Genomic DNA, 5,945 nt, shown 5'->3' on the forward strand with positions numbered 1-5,945 from the left:
CCAGCGCTTACATGTTGGCCGCTCACAGACGCCACATAGTCACCATCGTTGGGCTGCGCGAGGCGGCAATCCTCCGAACGGCATGGCCGAAGCCGTGACGTCCGCCTGTGACCTCGTCGTCGCCTTGGTGGACGCCGCCCCCCGCGGGCACGCTGTCGTGAGGGTGGACGACTCTGTTACCCTGCTGGACGCCGCCTTCCGCGGGAACGCCGCCATTGCCTTGCTGGACGCCGCCTTCCACGGGAACGCCGCCATGCGGGTGGACGCCGTCCTCCGCAAGCAAGCTACCGTCTTCCCAGTTCCCACAAGTGGATATCTTCCATGGCCATGAGCCTGACGGGGAGGAGAAGAGGCGGACGAAGGTGAAAGGCGAAAAGATAGGAGGAGGAGGCGTGCGATCTGGAGTAATTAGTGCCGGAATTACAACGGAAGCGGAGGTAGAGGAGCATAGTTGGAAAGAATCGTTGAAATGTCTCATCGTGTAGACCATGGATTATATTTGGCAAAAAAATAAACCCACACTAAACGGAACCAGGGGAGTAATTAGTTAGAACTTTTTCTAAATAAAAGGTTTGTGAGGATGGTCTGCCGGCAGAACATCCAATCTGAATCGTTCGATTGACTGGCAGACCACCGGAATATTATGGGCTCTTAGATTTCACTTAATCAATTAGATCTGAGGGTTCTGCTAATCCCGTGTACACTTTGTCATGTGTCTTTAGAGAAACACATGTTTGCTCTTTTAATAATAGCGTAGATGTAGATTATGCTTATATACACGTTGAGGGGACGCAGCCAAAGGGATGCGAGGGCTAGCATTAGTGCTAACTGTTAACAAGGGAGATTTACCCCATAATTTACACATGTTAACACATTTAATCAACAGGATTTACCTCATAATTAACACATGTTTACACATTTGATCAACAGTCGAATTTGGATCTTAGAAGGATGACTTTGCTAGAATGGACTTGTGTCTGATTTAGTAGAGATTAAACATATTTATATATAACTCGATAAAAATCAACCTAATTTTATGTTGGATACCTTCCTATATTTGTGTAAATAACAATAAATATCTTCATGAAAATTGAACTTTCGAACAGCATACTTCCATATATTTGTGTAAATTTCAAACATTTATCGTCAAAATTGACAGCTGCATCAGCATGTTCCATCATGATCTAATCATACTTTATATGTATGTTCTCGACTAGTATAGCAATTACAACAACTCCTTGTAGATATTTCTGTGATAATTTGTAACCTCTTATTTTTAACAAGGTATATCTATAATAGCAAAATAAGTTAGTATGTGACGTGAATAATACAAGATTAATTCGAATGGGAACAAGAAGCCCTTTCCAAAGCCAGCCAAAGTTTCAACGTTACAGGACAGTCATGTGAGTTGCCATTGCAGTTGGATTTAAAGACTACGTCCTTTGCCTGGAGGAGCTTTTGATCACCATGCTCGCCCAGTCGCTTAAGTACCCAACAGAAGCTGAACACTCTTGTAGCGCTTGTGTAGATACAGTCGATGGTCATCAGATGAAGAGTAATCACCAAGAAAAAGGGAGCACGAAAAATATCCAACTTTTTAAGTTACATTCCCTGAATTCTAGATGTGCATGGCACGTGCCATTTACTTAGTATATACTACTGTCTAATAGTGGCAGTTGAGTGGCAGTTGGGCTGCATATCTAACTTGATAAATGAAATGGTGTGAATCGGGAAGATCAACAGTTAAGCTGGTACGCTGGGAATTAATCCAATAGCTTGAGCAATATCTATCTTCTTCCTACAATAGTCCTCATATATAGAACTTCGGTTTCGGCGTCGGAAAGAAAAGGAACTTCACTTAAGTAAACTATATAGTTGAAACTTGAAAAAGGCATGCAGATGCAGTTTTATAATAAAGTACCTCCTTTCTAAGTGCCTCTGCAATAAACTCCAGGGCTTTATCCTCAGTGATCTGGCTTTTGTCCTCTGCAAACTATGGTCAGGTAGAGCATCAGACACAAGAACAACGTTCCAATGGTTTCGATCTAGGCTCTGTTTGGATGCTGAGTACTTAAAAAACCTACACTATTTGAAAATCAAAGTACTATGACTTGTAGGTAGGAAAAAGTGTGCAGATACAATGAAGCGTGTGGCGAGCAGTATTTACTAAAGTTTTACTTTTCTTATTTTGCATTCCATAGCTATCATAAAAAAATCAAACTAGTTTTTGGGCATGCACATGCACGTTGAAGACAACTGTTTGGTTAATTGGCTCCGTATATAAACTAACGTATCGGATCTATACTTCTATATCCTCTATGTGACACTGATTCAGAGCAACATGTGTTGATATAAACTGACATGCATTAGTAGCTGACTTGTGTCAAGATGGTGCGCAACCTAGTAGACGTAAAATCAGAGCAGCCAGACTAACTAAAACAACCCATGCAATTGTTTCTCTCTTTAAGAAAAAAGAGGGCAGGAGTAGATTTTTCAATACTCCAAAAATATCATAGTATTGGGAATACTGCAGTTTGTAAGAGTATGGTATTTACTACTCCAAACACCCAAAAGTATGTACAACTATAGTTTCTTCAGAAACCATGGTATTCAGAAAATACTCTAAAAACACTCTGCATCCAAACATGCCATAAGAGTGGGAGACACACAGAACAGGACTTACTTCCTTGAGGCAAGCTGTGAAACCAAGAAACTGAAAATGAGAAGTATGAAAAAGATAAGTTATAAACATCTATAACCATGAATACCATGTGAATTTCGAAAACATCTGAATAAGGAACACAATTTACCTCCTCTTCGAATTCCGAGCAGAATGTGTCATTCTCCAGTGCACATCTCATTCTGTTTTGGCTCAATGGGAACCTGTTAAGTTCATAAACCTCATCCAAAGCATCTCTGAATTTCTTCTGAGAATTGTTCAAGGGGAGAAAAAGGAAATGCATTACAAAGCATCAAAACACATATCACCATTCAATGATTGCTAAGTTGTTCAGAAGACCAGGGTACATTACTAACCTCCTGATTGCACCTCTGCCAAATCTCATAATAGAGTACATCAAACTCTTTGTAGTTCGTAACATCAAAAGCCATGCTCTTGAACCACTCCTGAATTAAGAGTCTAATTGTTAAATACAGAACACCTAAATGAAATAAAAAGTGCACAAGGGACCCTACATAGAAGCCAGAAAAGGCTAAGTTCGCATGTATCTTCGAGAAGTCAGTGGCGATCTTCATTGCTTGGAAAGTTCCTCTGGTCATAGGAGAGGCATAAGTTCAAAAAAAAAAGGAGAGGCATTATGAATGGTGCTAAAGTATACATAGTGACATAATGTTACTCGTGCGTTTTGCATAAGAGATCTCACTCATACTTACCATAAGAGATGTTTGTTCTTTTAGCACATAAGCTTCCATCCACTATTGCGAGACAAAAAAAGATTGTTAGTACAAAAAACAATCAACATTTTGGTAACTTTTATCATATCTTTGGTGCGTACCTTAAGTTTCTTGGACAATTCTTCACAATACTTGACATATTCTTGTTCAATCTCATAGCTATGAAATTCCTTGTGGTATTCATCCCAACGAACATAGTCATAACCACCCTACAATAAAAAATTAGAGGGAGACAACAGTAAAAAGGAAAGATTAGCAAACAATCACATAACTCAAATAATAATAGTTGAACATTTTATAATCAGATAAACAAGCGGATGCAATTTATCAGAAAAACATACTTAGTTACATTTGCCAAAAGACATCTAAAGACATCTAAAAGGAAATAATATAGTCTGCCATCCTTGATCAAAGAAAAAAAAACTAGGAACAGTTTCACCAATTTATGTCATTCACAGAATAAAAAGGTGAAACAAGATTGTCACTGTATTTGAATTTATGCAAACTGGCCAATTTGTCATGGAATTTGATGAGTATTACTGTCGGGCTTAAAAAATTAGATAACATTATAGAACACTTCATTACAACAACAACAACAACAACGCCTTTAGTCCCAAACAAGTTGGGGTAGGCAGAACACTTCATTCAAGGAAACAATAATTAAAACGTACAACTACTGCTAGCATGAACATGCGTGCGAATTGGTCTAAAAGGATATGAGAATCAAAATAATATGCCAGGAATACTGAAACTGTAATTTCTTTTACCTTTTATTACAAGGCTTAGAATACAGAAACGCCATTTCTTTTCACGTTTCATACAAGGTTTAATAACTGATTCACCGTATAAAGATTTTAATCTACCAAAAGTAAGTCGTTTTGTTGAGAAGTTTCTGAGCTTAAACACTGGTCTATCATACTAGATCAACAAAACATAAACAGATGCATACAACTTGCCAAAAAAAAAGAATACGTACATAATTTTGAGGGACCAGCCGTTGGTAGTCCTCCAGGCCAGCAAGCTTGCAGTAATCAGGGTGGAAAGACCAATCTAATTTGCCATCTTCCTCATAGCACTTAAAGAATCTCTCCTCCTCAAGACGGCTAGGGGGGTAGTCCTCTTTCAATTTATCATAGCAAAGCTTATCCTCAGGCACGTTTTATGACAGCTATAGACAATGAGATCAGTCATGAGACAAAATTTACTGTGTATTATACCAAACCAACATACGCAGCACAGAACCAAATAATTTAGATACTAACACACAAGCAACCTAAAAAGTGCAATAATAGACAGAATAGTACATCTTGTTGATGTGACTGCAAACAAAACCTGATAATACTTGATGCGATACAACACATGGCGAACATTGAGCTCCTTGAGCTGCACATCATCCAGCTTAGTGGAAATATCGACATCAGGCCTGGCAGGCAGCTGGTTGAGATAAGCACGATAATCTTTCTTGCTGACATTATCTCCCAATCCCAATTTGTTAAGCCTTTGGATTTCGTCCTCCGCTTCTTCTATATCTTTGTTCTTCTTCGACTTAACTTGTACAACAGTTTTTGTTGCAGCAGCAGATGGCTTACGAGCGTGCGCACTAGGTTTTGAGGAGCTGGCCGGTCTGCCTTGTTGCGTGGTGTGCAGCTGCGGCAAGGGTTGTCTGCCGGAGACCGAGCCGACCGTCAGAGCCCTGCGTTGCTTCGGCGCCGGAGGGACCGACACGGACGTACGGTCCCTGACTTGCTTCCGCAGCACCTCTCCATGGGAGAGCGTGGACACAGTCTGATCATCCCTGCGTTGCTTCGGCGGTAGCTGGGCCGACAAGGGCGACCGATTCCCAGCCTGCTTCGGCGGCACCTCTCCACCGGAGACGGTGCTGACCCTCCGATTTACAACTTGGCTCGGCGACGACGGAGGGACTGACACGGGCGTCCGACCCCCGACTTGCGTCGGCAGCGCCGCTCGACCGGAGACCGTGCGGACCGACTGATCCTTGCGTTGCTTCGACGGCGGAGGGACCGGAGATCGGCCGAGCCTATTCCCTGCTTGCTTCGGCGGCGGCACCGCTTCACCCGTGTCGCCGATCTGATTCCGCGGCATCTCTCCAAACCCTAGCAACCACTGTGGAGCTTCCTAAGGTCCGATTTGATGGGGGCGGGGCGGGTCAAGTGAAGTTGGAGACGGGGAGCGCGTCAAATCGGGATTCGTTGAGAGTGTCACGTCCATAGTGCGGATTGGGGGATGAGCGCAACGGAAACGGTGTGGAAACTCCTTTTTTTTTGTCTAAACACACGCTTTATTGCTCAAGAATATTCTTTTTTTTTTGCGGGGAAAATTTTCAATCTATTCATCTTCAATCATGGTAGTACAACGAGAACTAGAAATAATAAAAATTACATGTAGATCCATAGACCACCTAGCGATGACTACAAGCACTGAAGCGAGCCGAAGGCGCGCCGCTGTCATCACCCCTCCCTTGCCGGAACCGGGCAAACCTTGTTGTAGTAGACAGTCGGGAAGTCGTCGTG

The 5,945-nt window shown here is 42.1% G+C and overlaps 1 pseudogene; it reads right to left on the minus strand.

Moving 5' to 3' along the window:
• Nucleotides 1-1,340: 1,340 nt before the first annotated feature.
• LOC123076239 (uncharacterized) lies at nt 1,341-5,517 on the minus strand (annotated as a pseudogene).
• Between the last annotated feature and the right edge of the window lie 428 nt (nt 5,518-5,945).

This window comes from Triticum aestivum, chromosome 1B, assembly GCF_018294505.1.
Source record: "Triticum aestivum cultivar Chinese Spring chromosome 1B, IWGSC CS RefSeq v2.1, whole genome shotgun sequence".
NCBI classification, from domain to species: domain Eukaryota; kingdom Viridiplantae; phylum Streptophyta; class Magnoliopsida; order Poales; family Poaceae; genus Triticum; species Triticum aestivum.